Genomic DNA, 18,583 nt, shown 5'->3' with positions numbered 1-18,583 from the left:
ACATCCATCCATATACACACAATGTCCTCATCCATTTTAACTTATTTACAGTTCCAGTCCTGTCCAAGCTTTTGACTGTTACTGGATTATCTATCAATATACAATATTGTTATTTTTCATTGCCTGCATGGTTTTGTTTTTATTCTGCTTTCCCATGAATTAACCATTTTCTCCGATGATTTTCTGTTATTTTAACAGATATCTTTGTACATTTGAACTGCTAAATTTTACAAGATCCGGAAACGTCAAGGTCACTGACTTGACCTGAAAGTTGGTGTGCTCTCGAGCCTACATCATTTATCCTTATGGCTATTTTTTGCATTATGCATAATGGCGACACTGGATAACTTGTCTAGCTACGAACTGTCACTGCAGCCGTCACAGACTTGAGTTAGAAACAGGGCTTGACTATGACTGCCTTTCACACATCATCATGGTGCTTCATGTCATATGGCAGCAGCTGCCTGTAGGCTTGTGACCTTTGGCTGCTCTGCTGTCCACCATGATAGAAGTCTTTAGAGAGGAGATTGGCCTCTGGTCTTTGCAATCAACATGTCAAGAAGCTCTATGAGGCTTGTGTGTGCACTTGTGCATCCTTTCTGCTTTTCGACAGTTCCAGAGAGTAGTCCCTGTAGCTCTGCCATCATGTGTCTACTTGCTCAGCTAAGCATCTGCAAGTATGTAGCGTCCTATGGGTTCAAGTGTTTCTTAAAAACTACAATATGCTTCACTTGAGCCACTGCAAGACAGGGCTATTTCCCTCAAGATACAACGTTCAGATTGAAACGTGCTTCTTCCTTTTGCATTGTCCATTTCCTAGCTCCAGTTTCTCATGCTCCGTATGATTAGTCTCATGCCCATAATTGGAGCAAGCAGATTCAGCTAAAGTAAGTAAAGGAGTAGCTAACATTTGTATAGGGTCTAATTGGGAGCTTTAATTTAATTAACAAATATCTGTTTGACTAAGGATTAATTATACTGCTTTGCAACGCATGCAATCGGTCACTGTCTGACCATTTCAGTGAGGATTAGACACATTGTCCAACATAAACCTTAAGCGCCACAGTGTTAATGCTCAAGAGCAGAATGTTTAAATACAAATAAACTGCTGTTACTTTCAAACCTGAAAAGAAAAATCAATGTTCTACATAAAAATGAAACCTCATGCAGAAAAATTGCAGTCTAAATCAGCAAAGATGAACAAATTACCATTGGTGTGGATTCTTCTTGTCTGAGAGGACATAATTATAAATGTCCTCATTAAGTTAAAGTTCTACTTTTTTAAATAAAATATCATAGGTGATGTGTTCTTAAATCTTTATTCATAGACTTCATTTTTCATTTTATTTTCCCCACTAAATGATATACCATTGTTACCTTCTACTCAATTTTTTTCATCATCCAATAACTTTTATGCTTTCAATGAATATTGATGGTTCAAGTCAGTCTTGACTTGTCATTATTTTTATATTTTTTTAATATATATTTTATTTGAGTGCAAGCGCTGTTTGTTCTTCACTTTCCCTTTGTTCTCCCAGGTTAACCCCATCAATTTGTCCTCTGTCTGCACCCAAGACAAGCCTGAAAATGGCAACTTGATTGCTTGATTGTCTGGTGTTCAGTGTTTGCAAAAACAAACTCAAGTTTGGATCCTTTATCACTTAAAGTTTGGCTTGTTTGTTGGCTTGCAATCTTGCCAAGACTCTGGCAACTTTAATGTATATGAAAATAGTCATAACCAAATCTGATGTCACATAAGGGAATATTTCCTCTTAGATTGGCAGTCTAATTGGCACTAGGCCTATTGAGATAGTTGACTGAAATGAGGCACAAATAAATGATTGTAATATCTTTTCAGAGCATGTTATGTTTTGGCATCCTGTCAAAAAAGCTTTCCTGATTTTTCCTTTATAATTAGCTTTTTTGTATTGCCTTCTTTACCTTGTGTCTAAATCTTTGACAGAATATTATATCATTAGTTTAAACTAATTGGTGACAGACTTTTGTGCCATTGCAAAACATTTTAATGCCACATTTAGCTAGTGTGTTCAGTAAAAATCAAAAAGAGCCATGAGTGTGTGCAGCATTAAGAAACATGGCTACAGTAAAGGATGTATATTCTGAATGATTTAGTTAGCTGCTCATCAGGATTAACATGTACACAAACCCAGAAAAAAAGTCACTTTAATAGTTTGAGGCAGGCAAGTTTCGACAGATCTGTACCATCTGAAATTTCAGAGAAGAGGTTTGAGTCAATGACATAGTGACATAGGGGACCTACTGTTTGCTTTACCTGTGCCGCAACATGCATTTGTCATGTGCACATTATGCTGTGTTCACACTGGACGTGAAGTAAACAGTGAAACTCCAGCTTAAAAAAGTCACAATCTAGTGGGCCGGTTATTGATAGTGGCCTGGTGGTTGCCAACCACTAATGGTTACATGTAAGTGAATCACATTTTTCCCGTACAAAGCAAAGTATTTAAAAAACATGTGGGTACAAACTGTGAAACAATATAAATGTCAAGCAGAACAATTACCTTTTGATTCAATCTCACCAGGGTTTAGCATTTGCTTTCACTATTCCACTGAATATTTTTATTCTCCTTTGTTGCTAAATAAAGCCCTTTAGTATACACCACAAGGCCTCACTTTTAAAAGAGGATAGAATAGTATCTAGTATTAGAGGCTTATAAAAGACAGGGAGTCCGTCATCTTCTGAGCTGCGAGGGGATTTTGTAGATAACCTTTACCCTGAAGACTTCCAAATTCGCCAATATCACTGCTGAAGAAAGAGGGACCTGCTTTATCTGGCCTGCAGCTACATTCTCTCTCTTCAGATATTTCAGTTTTTCAATCACTGCTTATTGTGAGAGGGAATTCAAAGCTTGCCCCTGACCCAAAAGAACGGGTTTCATCGCTGACGTCAGTGCGAGCGAGACACACATTCAAAAGCCTTTTGAAATACTGCTCTGCCTTTTTCCCCCCACACCCATACATATGTGGTGTATAAAAAGTGTCAATTTGATTCATGAAAACCAGTACGACATGCAATGAAAAAGACTTTACCGAAATGTTTCTAATTGCTGAGTTTTTCAAAAAAACAATGATATCCAAATTTCTTTTAATCAATGTGCATCACAATCACTAAATGATATTTACATAGCACCTTCAATACAGACTGACACAAGAGTATTTAAATATAATTTACCAGTGGATTTGACTATGTTACACAAATATGTGAAACATATAAATTAAGTCTAACAGATTGTATTCCGTTAATGGCTCAGGTTTAGTCCCACACTCACTATGAAGGGCAATTGTTCTAGGAATATGTAGATACAGATGGAGAAAGGGATGAAACATTCTAAAGGGTGTGTGACACACCGTAGGTTGACAGAGTACATCATAGAAAAAATACATGTGCAAAGTCTTCAGTTCATTGTTGTTCAGTTGTTCATGTGTATATCCAAAAAAGTTTGTCTTTCTACACGTTATGTGGTGTAATTATTGTGATCCTATAGACTTTGAACTGCAGCTGCAAAGTTGTTTAGGAATCAAAAACAAAAAAAAACAGCTGATGCGGATCGAATTGACGGATGAGTGATTGATTAAAGATCAAACATGATTGTTGTTCAGAGCTGTGAGAGATGGAGAGAGAAATTGCCTCTTGCTATGAGAGATGTCAGTGTTCATAAATGAGGAGCTGTGGCGAGTATCCTGTCGTTTCAAACCATTTTGACGTGCACAAATAAACACGTTTGTGTATTATGCTCCATAAAGACATGATCGACTGCTGTGGAGAAGCCGTGTTCTATCGCTGAGTCTGACGCTGCCCGATTTGCAGCTGTGCACAAGTTACATGGAAAGTACATGTCTGAACATTCCAGGTATTTACATGAGTCACAGGCAAGTATTACCGGAATACTTCATGTGCATGGAAACAGGCACTCGAGCTCATGTCGGGATTGGACACCAGGGGCCTGTTGCTTCAAAGTAGAATTAAAATATCCAGGATTTCTGAAAAAGCGAAAATGCGAGTAAGTTCATCCTGGCTTAGTCCGTTGCACGAACGTCAAACCAGGATGAGAAGGCGTGGCTTGGTCAACCTAGGTGTAACTAATCCTGTGAAGTGCCTGTTCATGGATTTCTTAAGTAGACCACGAGGTAGATCACAGAATGACTGATGCAGAAATGGAGAAGACGTGTGCCGCATACTTTTCCCCGAGTGAGCAACAGTTCGAGGAGGTGAAACACCTGATATGAAAAAAAAAAAAGGCAACACTGCCGCAATTAATAAGGTCAGAGAAAATGCATGGCAGACAATAGCGGACAGACTGAATGAGTAAGTGGTCAAATATAAATACTTACAGAGATAATTTATGCAAGATAACTGGTCATTAATCATAAATGCTGGGTGACTTTGACTATATATTGAATACCATTTAACATAATAGAGGTATCTTAAAACATGCACTTGATTTAAACACTCATTTGTGCATCTGGTTGTGCATTTGAGCTTCTCACTATCATAAGTCATACTTGCAGTTACATGAGTCATTTCTCATTTCCATTTAATAATTTCTACACTCTCATTCTCTGTACATAGAACGAACATGACTGCACAGAAGGACCTGGCAACAAGTTAAGGTGAAATATAAGAATATATTGCAGGCTGGTAAGTGCCTTAAACATCTGCATGCTCACCTAATGTTATTGTCTGTTCTGATTTAGCTGTTAAAAAGAAGCCACACGTGTCTGGCACAGGGGGTGGCCCACCAACCCCAGACTTCTCTAAAGCAGATACTGGTGGTGGTACTGGAGCTGGTACTGGACCAGAACCATGGAAGGGATCCAGGGGGGAACAGCTACAGGACTTTAATGAAATAAATAATTGTCTACTTCTTTATCGTCCAGCCGACATAGGGCAGGAGTTGCGGTAGACACCTGCAGGACAGGTTACCATTCCATCACAGGGCAAACAAAATAAACCAAATTGATTAATCAGAAAAAAAATTAACAGATTAATTGATAATAAAAATAAAATAAAAAAGTAGCCCCCTTTAGAGGATAATTAACAAAAAATGTCTGAAGAAGACAAACAGAATGTGATGAACACATTCCCTGGGGAAACAGTTTACTATAACACGTTAATCCCAGGTTGCATTGCACATGGCAGACGGAAGGTGATGATGACAACACTGACACAGCTGATGCAGCAGCTGAGGAGACTCTCTCGGTGAACTCCAGAAGGCTTGAGGTATCATATCTATCCTGTGTAAATAATCTCTTCTTTTAGAAGGACATATATGCTATTCAGACTGACAGCCGTCCCTCCAACATAGTGAGTATTCACTAAAGTAAATCTACATCATATTCAAATCCTGCTGCTGTGCTAATTTAGTGTTTCACATAATTCACAGACTGTCAGATGTACAGCATCTAAGGTCCCAAATCAAGCTGGCAAATGTAATAATTGATTGTAAAAGACAGAAAATGGAGTTGGACCTTGAAATCAAAAGAAGGACACTAAGGACGTTGGACCTTGAGTGATTTTTAATGCACACTCTAAGCACTGTAAGCTGTGACACAATGTAGGAATCTGTTCTCTCTCCCTAGCTTCAAGCGGACATGTGATGCTGGCTGAATGAAATCACAAAATGTATGGGCTTCCCTTTTCCTTTAAAACAAATGCACATCGAGAAAGAGTAAGAACATGTATTAAATGAAATTATGGGCTCAGTCAACAGAACAGAACGGTCTCTGGTGCCACTGTGGGAGCCCTTTCCTTCCTAAAACATGCCACCTTATGCAGTACTGTGCAGGCAACAACAATAACACAGGCCCTGTCTGGAGTGACCCTCAGGTGGTGGAGGTAGTGGAATCTTGCTTTTAGAAGGCCAAAGGCCATCTACAGCCGGGCACTTGTCCTGGCATGGGCTAGATTATAGGCTCGCCGTCCTACTTTTCCAGGATCTACAATCGGGGTGAGGAGGAAAGGCTGGCAGGCATAACCATCTCCCAGCAGCACGCCTGGTAATTCACCTGTGGTTGCAAAAAGTTCAACTCTCGACCACATAAATAGCTGCCAAAAGGTTTTTGACTCGCTTAAAGACAGACATTAGAGACATATTATACCCTATTTCCCCAAGTTAAAATAGGTCCCTGGTGTCCTAATGAACATGTCTGTGACATGCTTTGGTCAAAATACCATAAGGATGAAGCACCATAGCAGTTCAATAACCCTGCCAAAACCGCCCCTTTCAGAACGCTTGGTTTTGTGCTTGCTGCACTGGGCGAGCTGCATAAACTGCCGCTGTATGTGACTGTATCAGACTGAGTCTGTGCTCCGGTCATTGAGGACGTACTGAACAAATATGTTTAATTAGGACGTGTCAGAATGGTCAATTATGAGCTCTATGTGACCTTTTCTTAAAAATGTGTGTGTTTGTACGTCGGTGAAATACGGTCGCTGACTAAATACGGCGACCGCTGGCCGCAGTCTGATGCGAAGTGGTGCGAGCACACGAACACACGTTTGCTGACTTTATCCGGCACATTAGCTTCATATATAAAATCCTCTGAGGCTGGAAGTTTGTGTAAAACACTGTGCTCCACTGTGCAGCCACGAACATCACACTTGTCCCTCCGCGTTGACATAATACCGCTCTTCCTCCCTCGCCTGCACTCTTGCCTTTTATGAGGACAAGGTGGAGCAATGGTGGAGCTCTCGAAGTAAACTTACTGGTGGGGTGGCAACATTTGCGGTGAAATGCGCATGCTGCCGTCATAATGCTCAGGGAATTCAACATCAAGTGTTTTATCGCCTATACTTACACTAAGGGGGACAACGAAAACATGACTGAGTATTCTTTTTCCACACTTTGGCGACTGGTAGGGCCTCCAGAGTCCCAAATATTATTAATACTTATATTATAATATAAGTATTAAAAGGATTAAAAAGTTGATTTTGCATAATATGTCCCCATTTAAAGTCGTCAGGACACTTCCATTTCAGATGTGTGGTTTTACCTTGTGATAAACTTTAAAAGATTGAAAGATCCAAAGATCCTGGAATCATGGACTGAGCCAGGCCTCTTTGCCTCCACTTCACTTATAATGCAGTCTGCATCACAGATCAAAACACCACACCACATCTATAGGTACAGTAAGAAACCCAAAGGTCCCCCAATCGGTGGACCCTGAGAGGTTCTGCATGAAGAAGATCGCCTGAAAAGTGTGACAAAAATGTGACAAACGCAGCTCAAACAACAACTAAATTAAGTACTACATATCAAACTTCGTATGGAACTGCTATTGGCGACAATAGCGTCATTCTTTTGGCTCCAGAGATTAAAGGGAGGTGTTAAACTTTCCTACTCGGCTCCCTGACCATAGTTAGAGAGCGTAAGTGAGGACACTGTTGGGCTGAAGAAGTGTCACTTCTGCCACATGGCAGGTAAACATATGGACAGACACCTCTTGCCTTCTTATTTTGAGTATTTATTACAAAAAGCAACCCGAACACTTCTTCTGGTACAGATGTAAGATTGCACCGTCACTCACACACACACACAACACACTGATGTCATCATGCATCACGCACCTCCTGCTCTCTTAAAGGACTACACTTAACACTCAGCTTCTCCCATAACAAAGGTCTCAATCAGACAAATCAGTCAATCCATTCTGGAGACATGAGGATGCTTACCTCGTAACATGTAAGTCACGGTAGCTGGCTGTTACGCAGTGGGGCGCAGAACACAGAGCAGATTGGAGTCGTGGTTGGTTTATTTCTGTTTCTTGGTTGGAAATTGTGAATAAAAAAAATGGCAAAACAAGGGCCAAAGACGTTTTACACAACCGAGGAAGTTTTAAAACTGCTGGAACACTGCGTGTGTCTATGAGTCATGGTCAGAGGATGAAGATCTGTTGCAGCCTGTAACTCACCAGTGGCGACTCTGATCTGGTCAACGATGGTCTGCCCCAGGAAGCTTACAACCTCATTCAGGCCCATCAGCACCTCCCCCGACCACTCAACAGAAAAGAGCTCGCACCTCTCTGGGAACTGCTGAAAAAAGGATGCTGCAAATTGCAGAGAGTGAGGAGGAAAGGTGGCAGGACATAGATGAGGAGGATATCAAACCTAATCCTCCCAGATCTATGCCAGCCAGGATACCTGGTCCTACTTTAACAAAACCACAGCATGGTCTCCCCTGAGCCTCTTCCAGCTGTACTTCTCTGCTTCTGTGGTCAGACACATCATTAAAAGTACTAATGCCAATGTTGTGAAAAGAAAGCTAGCTGGAATGAAGTTCAAGTGCTGACAGTGAAGGATTTTTTTCACATTTTTGGCAATTGTCATTTTCACTGGCCTTGTGACAGTCGGCCACAGGTCAGATTATTGGAGGCAGTAATGGCCACACAACTTTTCCTTCCCCAGGGAAAGGATGTCATGGGACAGCTTTGAGGCCATTTTGAGGTCCCGTCATCTTAGTGACCCAAAAGAAGATAAAGATAATGAAAAGAAAAAGAACACTGCAGAGTATGACAGACTTATATAAATATAGCCCCTGTGATGATGAGATAGGGGATGCTTGCAAGGCCAATTTCCAGCCCTACCAAGATCTTTCAATGATGATGAGCGGATGATCACCAGCAAAGCCTGCATCAGTATGAAGCAGTATGGAATAACAAGCCCACACAATGGGGATACAAAGTTTTTGTGCCGATTCCTCAATAGGCTACACATGGGCATGAGTCCGCCATAGGCCACGGTCTTACTCAGCTGTGATGGACCTTATGGTTTTCCCTGTCCTGGGTAGTGGCTACACATTGTACACTGACAATTTCTACACAAGCCCCACCCTGTTCACTGATTTGTCCCAAAAGAACATTGGCTACTGTGGGATTATCAGGAAAAAGCGGATTGGCTTCCCACAGATCCAGACGAACGACCTGCCCAAAAAGGCTTAGAGGGGGAGCATTTGCTGGATGAGGAAAGACAACTCCTTTGTGAAGTGGATGGACATAAGAGAGGTCACAATGTGCTCCACAGTCCATCAGGCCTACAGTGGACAGACGGTGAGGAGAAAAGTGAAGCAGGCGGGTGCATGGGAAGTCAAATCTGTACCTGGCCGTGTACTTTGATGGGGAAACAAGGGAAAGGAAGCACTGAAAGAGGTGTCTAGATGCTGGAATACCCAGGGCGATGTGTAAGGTTCTTCTCTGCAAAGAAGAACTGCTGTTTGATGACGGACAGTCAAGTCGTGTAAAATAAACATCCATCCAGAAAACGGACACACCATGGTGACAGAAACAGATGACATGAATGGGACCCTCATCACTGACTTCATTGAAACTGCATGCTTCTAATAATCTCAAAAACTGCATTATTTAATTCAGTCAAATTTTAAACAGAATTAAACTGAAAAAACACGCATTCTAGAAGCTGTAGTTGAGTTTCACCATAAAGAAAGCTGTGGCAACATATATAATAATAATAATAGCATGTATTACCTCAAGCAGCAAGTTGTTTTTCCTAGTGAAAATAACAAAGACACACACGTCGAGCTGGTGTAACCTTCACGCAGGAGGATTTATTCTTCCTCACAAAATTATACTTCAGGTATCAAACATTGTACATTGCCTGTAGACTGTAGCCGTTCAGAAATGCTAAGCTAGAGTAGTAACAATTGTTCCACATGTTCATTTAATGCACAAGATTACAGTATAACTCAGGCCGCTTAGGCCCTAAACACATCCACTCAAGAATCAGATAAACAAATAGTCATTCTTCCGATCTGCATTCTCATATATTTCAACCATATCATGAAGAATAATAAATGCCTTTGTTTTTACTGTCTCACATGTCTTACATGTCTTACGGTGCAAAAGTTTACTTAAACCTTTCAAAATGACTTGGCAAACACATCTCTCTGACTTAAGCCAAAAAACACAAATACATTCATATTATTCCAAAATAACTTCATCAATTAAGTACATTCTGCATAAAGTACATTGAGTTTATTCAGGAGTCTTCCTGTTTGGACTTGCTTTTCCCGCTGGCTGACCCACACACACACACACACACACTCAGGTCCGCTAGCATTAGCATGTACACTCATTTTAAGGCATGTTTACTGACCTGTAGTGAAAATAACAAGACACACATCTTCACTGTCGTCTGTACAACAATGAATGGTGTGTGCTTCTCTGTTAAATGACATGAGTGATGAAGCAATTACATAAACGAAAAAAGGAAAATAAGAAATAAAAAAATAGGGGGTGTCTGCCTTTTTTTTTCTTTTTTCTTATTATTTAATTTACTCATACAATTAGCTATTTTCAAGCCTCTACAGATGCTAAGTAGCCATCTGGAGCCAAGTGCTTAATCTTCGCTGATTCTGCTACTGCTGAAGTCCAGTCCACACGATAAAGAAGGTCTTTAAATCCGTTTATAGATGCTGGTAGAGATGAAATTCGCTGCTATTAACTGCTCAAATGTCAATGGCAATGTGTAGTCTAGCTGCGTTTAACAGTAGACTGAAGGAGGCGGGCGTAAACGGGGGTTATAAACTACCTGCCCCCAGGTAGAAAGTGATCAATCACACAGACTAGCCGTGTCCCATTCCAGGGACTGTACACTATGGAGTGCGCAGTCGACCGAATGCTTCGGAGGACCCGGAAGTCAAGCGCTGCGAAATGAGACGGTCCAGTCTACCCACCCCCTGGGTACGTCACCAATCCTCCAGCTTCTTCTTCTTCTTCTAATTATGGCAGGCAGTAGACGACACTTGCAGGTTATGTCACCAGTCATTCCCGCCTCTCAAAGCTCTACGACTCCCCCTAGCTAGGAAGAAATTTAGTATGTTTAAATTAATTTATTAATTATTATATATCATATATTTATTATTTGGTTGTAATTTGTTTTGTAGTAGTCAGTTTAGTAGTATTGTTTGTTTTTAATTGAGTTTAGTTTATTTGCTTATTTTGATGGAAAGGTTAGAGTTCATAATCATTTTAATCATGCTGTTTGAACAAATGAAAAACATTCACCGTCAACGCCAGCATATGATTTTTCTCAGCCTGAGAGAAGACATGAAGAGGTAAAGTAAAATGGTGACGCTGTGAATTCTTTATCTTATAGTAACCTTAATAAATCTGGCAGGAGATTTTGCAGCCTTATTACAATCATATCATCATTTCATACAGCATAATCTGATATGTCACTGTAGATTAAACCAGCCAGATGTATATTAAGTAATTGAGCCCAAACTAAATCTACAGCAGTAAATGTAACATATACAGAACATTAATGTAGGAGTAATATTAATCCAAGCTCATCAAACTACAATGGAGTCCCTGCATAGACATATGTATACCTGTATGTATGTATGTATGTACAGTATGTCTATATATGTACATATATATATATATATAGTACGTATAGTTTTAGTCATGAGCTGAAAAGTATTATCTAAAAATCTAATTTAGAAATGTGTTTAAGCTTTAAAAGCAAATATCAAGATTTTATTTGAACAGTTTCTCTATTCCTTCAGAGTCAGGAATATGGTATTGTAAGATCAACATGGGTGTTCCTGTGCTGGAAAGGTTCTTCAGCCAGGAGGACACACAGGCAGATTTCAGGCTGAGCAGAGGATCCCTGGATGTGCTTCTGGACCTTCTCAACCAAGAACGGAGACATGGGTGGGGGGCCACAATTGAGACCTTGGTGTTTCTCTTCTGGCTAGCAAGTGGGGCATCGTATAGGGTGGTCTCCAGAGTTTTTGACATTCCTTGCTCTAATGTCCACCCCATCGTCCACAGGGTCACAGAGGAACTAGTGGCCCTGCACCACAGGGTTATTTACCTCCCAATTACCCCAGAAGAACTGGACTATGTTTCCTATGGGTTTGCCTTTGGGATGATGAAAACAAGGTTCAGGGCTATCTTCCTCCAAGCGCTGGAGGTGCACCACACCTTTGTACCACACGTAAGTTATCACTCTATTTAGATTTTAGAACGCCAAAAACCAAAGTGAATTATGTTTTAACCTTTTTGTTTTTTTTAATCAATTTCAAAGGTTATAACAGCATGTGCAATTCTCCACAACATCTGTCTGGAAGTCATGACATTATGGCCCCAGAAGTTGAGCCTGTGGAGGATGTGGCCGAGGATGAGGGGGAGCGTGACATGGAGGCAGTCAGCGGAGCAACCTGGCATGACCAGCTGTCTGCCCTGGAGGAGGCTGCTGTTGACCAATCCGTAAGTTAATAATTGCAGTTTTATATAGTTATTCAAATTCCAATTTAGTAATATCAAATATATTTTTTTTATAATCAGAATAGCAATGTGAATGCCTCATTCCTTTCTAGTACCATAGTGACATGGCAGCCGTCAAATGAGCCAACCCTGCAAACCCATCCCATGGACGATGCAGTTGACACTGGAGACAAGTTGGAGAAACACCAGGGTCTTGATTGTGACAGCCCATCAAGGTCCAGAAGCACAACCTCAATTCATCTCTGCAGAAAATCCAGCCCGTGTGTCCTCTGACAGATTAACCTTCCCAGCACAGAACACCAATGTTGATCTTACAAAACAAAATCAGTTTTTATTTTTCTATTTATTTCTAAACTGTTAATAATTTAATTAATTTCAATGTTATTTAATGTATATAGTTGTGTTAATTTAAAATGTTAATAATAAAGTATGTTTTGTCTAATTTGTCTACTAGTTTTTTCTATTACAATAATACAATATAATTCATATTGAACAGTATATTTATTAAACAATATAAACAACATATAAAAAACGTTTTTCAAGGATGGAGAGCTATTCACAAATATATTAATATATAAATGAAACAGTAACATGCTTAAACACCAATGTCAACATTCAGACTCTACGGCGTGGCGATCATTATCAGGCTTATCAGGATTATCAGGCTACGAGCTTACACGTCTGAGTTAGCAAGAAACTAAACAACAAATAAGTCCAACAAAAACGTCTTTTCCATGCATTTTAAACCAGAGTAACATTAAGAAAAATGCCATCAACATGTGTTCATAAGTATGCAGTGCTTTGCAAACGGTAATTACCTTAAAAAGGAGAATAGTAACGGGAGAAGGATGAGGAAAACACACACTCAGCTCTTTCCTTCACTCGTCTGTATTGAATGAGGAAGAGGAGCGCGATCCCCCTATTGGAGCCCCGAGGCATTACCAGAATCACCTTTGTTTTCATTATACAGTGTACAACGAGATTAACAGATCGACAAATCATTAAACTACACAGATCCAGATCTGAATTACCTATCTGCATTCCTCTTTTTTGGTGTTACTCACTAGTTGCATAGTCTTCATATACATTCACAACTACTATAAAATAAATTACATCTTCTGAAAATATATACTATAATAACTGTGATAACATCCAACTGAAATTATGTTTACCTCAAAATAAATTGTATGTATGAATAAATTGTTATATACAACTTGTCACATTACACCTGCAAGGGAGTTATGTCGCCCTTCCAAAATAGTACTATTCAGAGACAAAAGACAACAAGGGAAGATGTATCAGTAGTTTTAGTACAGGGGTTTTAAATTACACATGGTGCTGCCCCTTTTCAAAGTTAAAATTATCATTATAGGCATAACATTACACTTATTTTTAGGAATTACCAATACAAAATTTATGTCTTACCGCCAGGCAACACTGGCCGAGTTTTTTGACCTTTTCACCTCTCAGGGGAATTAATTCAATTGTCCGCTCTTTGGTCCTTTCAAAATAATAAAATGATTATGGTATGTTTCTTTCATACCACCAACTATAATTAGTGAACGTGGCAAAATAAGTCATACACCCACCACATCTATGTTAAGTCAAGTTTAAAAGTTATGCTGTGATTGAAACGACTGTTTCCCAGTCCTTGCAGACAGCGAACAGCAAATGCGGCGGCCAGTCTTGTGACTTGTACTTATTAATTACATCAATAGCTGCACAACTTTTAATACAGAAAACATGTTTAATTTGTTTTGTTTGATTGATTTGTCATAATTACATTTCATAACAAACTCGCTGCTGCCACTCGAGACACTTCCCTCCGCCATCTTAACAACTAAGATGGCGGATTAGAAGAGATTTGCCGCTGGCGCGCAAAGAATTATGGGATATGGTCGGTTGAGAAGGATACACCAGACCTTTTTTTTTTTTAAACAAGTTTATTGCAATACCGTTACAGTACAGAAGTGATGAAAGAAACATACTGCATTAGTGAACAAACAAGCAGAGCAAAAAAAGGAGAAATAAAACTTTGCCAGGTTAGCTAATGAGTTATTAAAAAGAGAAAGAAAAGGAGGACCAAACATTAACAGTCTTAATTGCCTTTTTGTTGTTAGAGCCAGAAATCAAAGAAATATAATGCACAACTTCATGGGTAAAAGGGACAAAATTAGTTTTTTTACCACTGAGTTTACATTTATGAATATGGAATTTTGCCAATAGAATCAATACATTTATAATGAAGTACATATTCTCTCTATTTTGAGTTCTATAAAAGCAAAATACCACATTATCCCATAATTAAACAAAGTCTTTATAAATATGGTCAATGATGAATCTGCTGAAGTTTTGCCAAAATGATCTGTTGTGTGAACAATACCAAAAGAGGTGTAAAACAGTTTATGGGTGATTTTCACAAAAGGAACAGTTTGTATTTATGTCTCTTTTAAATTTTGTCATATAGTGATTAGCAGGGTTATATCTGTGAACTATTTTGAACGATACTTCTTTCACCTTGTTTACTATCATGTATTTGTTAGGAATCAACCAAACTTTTTTCCAATCAATGTAGTTCACAAATCTGTTCCAATAAAAAACAACGTTTGGAATAGAAACAATTTATTTCTGAAACAGGGCACAAATGTTCTTATTACTTCGAGGAAGTCCAGAAAAACAGATCTTTCCAACAGGTGATTCCGCCACAGCAGGGAGGGAGACAGTAGTGGGAGGAGTTCTGCCAGTATCTCTGAAAAGCATTAAAGTGCCTGATGGAATGGCCTCAAATACGATTGCAAATTCTCGAGGCGTAACTGGAATATTGTATGTTAAAAGAAACTCTCTATAAGACAAAAGCCGCCCCTCTCCATTCAATAGCTGGCACACCAGCAGAATTTGATTCTGTACCCAGTTCTCAAAGAAAAGTGACTTGTTTTTATATAAAATATCTCTGTTATTTCAAATCAGATATCGGTGAGGTGAGAAATTGTGTTTATAAATGAGAGACCATGCTAAGAGGACCTGCTTATGAGAATTGGAACGTTTAACAGGGAGTTCGTCCACATTGTAATTGCAGTTCAAAATAAAGCTCAGACCACCAAAGCGAGAGAATATATAGTGGGGAATAAAGTTCCAAATTGAGACAGGGCCCAATTTATCTTAAAAGTATTGTTTAGTGTATTAAAGTCCAAAAAGGATACACCAGACCTATCCATCCCGAGCAAGCTAACGTCGGCCACATACGTAGGCCGGATACGAAGGAGTCAACGTAGACCGTTTGAATTGGGACAGCTGCGCTGTGACGCAGTTTGACCACATTCGGCCCGACGAATCCACACTCCGTAGGGTCCAGTCCCTGGAATGGGACATAGCTACTGACACAAGAACGTTCTAACCGTGAGTAAAGCTTAGAAAATGAAATCAAACAAAACCGGAAACACTGTCTATTTTATATGTTCCTCTCACTTCCGTAACCCAGTCACACTTCTGTCATGTACTGAAACACTTGAATCCGTTCATTAAAATTATTCGTTCGAAAATGTGTTCACCGAATCGTTCAGTGCTTAGCAGGAGCCCAGTGCCCTGCCAAATCCATCATTCAGTTCATTCGTGCAGTACGCGAGTGAGTGAGACAGCGCCACAGTACGTAAACGTGACCCTAACCCTCCTCAGCGACAGTTCTCAGTGTGCAGTAGGTTCATGAGTGAGAGACAGTGCGAACATAATCACGTCCTCAGTGACAGTTCTCTGCAGAGTAAGTGACAGTCAGTCGACCTCAAATCTAAATCTAAATCTTATACTTTATTAATCCCCTTAGGGAAATTATTATCTCTGCATTTGACCCATCCTAGAATTAAGAGCAGTGGGCAGCCACACTAAAAAGAGTTTTGATATAAAAGTACAGTTTAATTGTAAAATTAATAACAATAAACACACTTGCTCTTCTGTCTCCTCTCCTCTCATTACTTTATGTGAACCTTAGTCTGTTAAGATAATGGGGACAGGTGTGTTTGTTTTCATGTGGCTTGACTTAGCTGTTAGCTTGGAGAAACGGATGCCAATGACATGAAAGCAGCGCGAATCACGTCCTCAGCGGCAGTTCTCTGTGCAGGCGAGTGAGTGACAGTCCCCGCCCTCACGCTGGCTGCGTCGTTCGCCGAAGAAAGATTCACGAGTGAGTCACAGAACGCGGCAGTTCCACTCCCGGCCGGCACGCTCGCTGCTGAGCTCAACTGAACTGAGAAAGGGAGGAATCAGTTCATGAAGCGATTCTATTCAGTTGGTTCACTCAAAGAGATCCCTTCTCTGCTCGAACACAGTCGTGTCGTTCGAACGACACGTCTGTGAGCAACACCACACTACTGCAGGTGGGACTCACCTGCAGTAGTGTGGTGGGATAGTGTGGTGGGATCTGCGGAGGGATATTGAAGTGTCCAATCCGCGGATTGATTTACTGTCTTATCTCACAATTACCGAAGACTGACGAGTGATTAGGCGTAAGTACAAAGTAGTTAAGCAAGATAAAATTAATAACCAACCATAACAAATATAACAATTGTTTAAAATTGATATGTGTTCATAACTTCTTTGTGCATGTTTTTTTTTAAGATGGCTTCACCATCGAAAATCCCACATATGCAACAGGAGCACGAAGGCCTGCAGCTGAAGCTACTTGCGGTAAGTACACCACAAAACCTTCTCACTAGAATGTGTTTTTACCTCAGGGGCGTATAAGTATTTTTAGAGCTGCTAATAACTATATTCGATATCTAACTAATAAATTAATATGAATATGATTGGTGAACTAATAACATAATACATCACAAAACAACTAAATGACTGTCTTTAGCTACCAGAGTTTATATTTAGTCAGGAGTTGTTTTGCATTTAATAACTAACAATTCAATCAATAAAAAAGTATTACCTTTTTAAGAAAAATAAAATTGCATCAATATAATTTTAAATTTAAACTAAATCAAATGAATTTCCTTAATAATAAAAAACAAAATACCATGAGTTTTGTGCCCAGTTCCCTGTAATCTACAGTGTTGGTTCCAACTAAATGATGACATGACTTATCAGAACAATGTACTCCAATGACAACAGAACTCAAAGTTTACATACAATTTCTTTCCTTGAGTCATTCACAATGAAATAATGCCATACTTTTGATATTTTCAGGGAAGACGGTATTACATCAGCAACAGCCATGCAACTCATGAAATACAAAATAAAACACATTTTCTAATTAAACTTGAATGCATGCATTAAATAAGTAACATGTAGAGCCCTTTTAAGTTGTTTAAATGGATTTCCACATTAGTGTTGTGAAATTGTTTTAATGTGAGTGTAAGTTTATCTGCTTTCAATTTGTTAATGTTAAGGAAGAGCAATGTTAGATGTCAAAATATCCCATACTCCACGCTGTCTTTGAACAGTGTGCAGTTTTGTTGTCTATTATTTGTTTAGACAGGTGTCAATCACTTCATCTGAATTGATCTACAAGATTAAAGGGGGATTAAAAAAGCACTGAGATGGGAGTGACGGAGAAGAGTGGGAGAGAGAAGAGAGCAGAAAGGAACGGTAAGTTGCGACCACAGGGTTTAATTAGGGATTAATTACTGTAAATACACCTGCTTAATAAAGGAGAAGATGACTCGGGTTACCATGCAGAGAGGCCTGGTTAGCTTATAGTATACATTAACTATAAACATTTCCAAATGCACATTAAAATTACCATCAACATAAAAAGAAATGCTAAATATCAAAAACCATGACAACACCAACATCAGTAACAAAAATAACAAAAGTATAACAAATATGACTATCAAGATGCTTTTCCAGTTACATGTAAAATATGTGCATCATTTGTTCTGTCTCAACAGTACTCAGCCACAGACCCTGTCATTCCGAGGCATGTCCTACAATCCAGGATCCTGGATGTGGCCACAATTGTGACAACTGCAATCAACAGCAGTGAGAGGAAGCAAAGCTGGAAAATAAATAAATAAATCTTGAACAAAAATGGAGACAGCAGCAGTGGCTGAAGTCTGAGGACCACTTAATGGCTGGTTAGTACTAAAAACATAAAATATGCACTAATAAATGTATTTGACAACTCTCAAAACCTATTGATGAAACAAAACATGTTTTCCATGAGAAGATGCTGAAACAGAAGTGGACAACAGCAAGTTTTTTGTCAAACACAAACAAAAGACATCATAAATGTGTCATTGTCAGATGCTTATCAACATGACACTCAAACTCAATCCTGACACAAATAAGTAATAGAATGCAA

General features: G+C 39.4%; 1 long non-coding RNA gene across 2 annotated transcripts; it reads left to right on the top strand.

Moving 5' to 3' along the window:
• Positions 1–16,703: 16,703 nt before the first annotated feature.
• Positions 16,704–18,277, top strand: LOC131473523 (uncharacterized). 2 transcript variants are annotated; one of them, XR_009242184.1, is made up of 4 exons: positions 16,704–16,781; positions 16,894–16,962; positions 17,755–17,868; positions 18,171–18,277. It is a non-coding gene; the product is annotated as an uncharacterized LOC131473523 (long non-coding RNA). The 2 variants fall into 2 exon arrangements; XR_009242185.1 differs by lacking the exon at positions 17,755–17,868.
• Positions 18,278–18,583: the final 306 nt, after the last annotated feature.

The sequence above is a fragment of the Solea solea genome, chromosome 15, assembly GCF_958295425.1.
Source record: "Solea solea chromosome 15, fSolSol10.1, whole genome shotgun sequence".
Classification (NCBI taxonomy): domain Eukaryota; kingdom Metazoa; phylum Chordata; class Actinopteri; order Pleuronectiformes; family Soleidae; genus Solea; species Solea solea.
The sequence above is the reverse complement of the archived record's forward strand: the minus strand, read 5'-3'. Positions and strand labels throughout refer to the sequence as shown.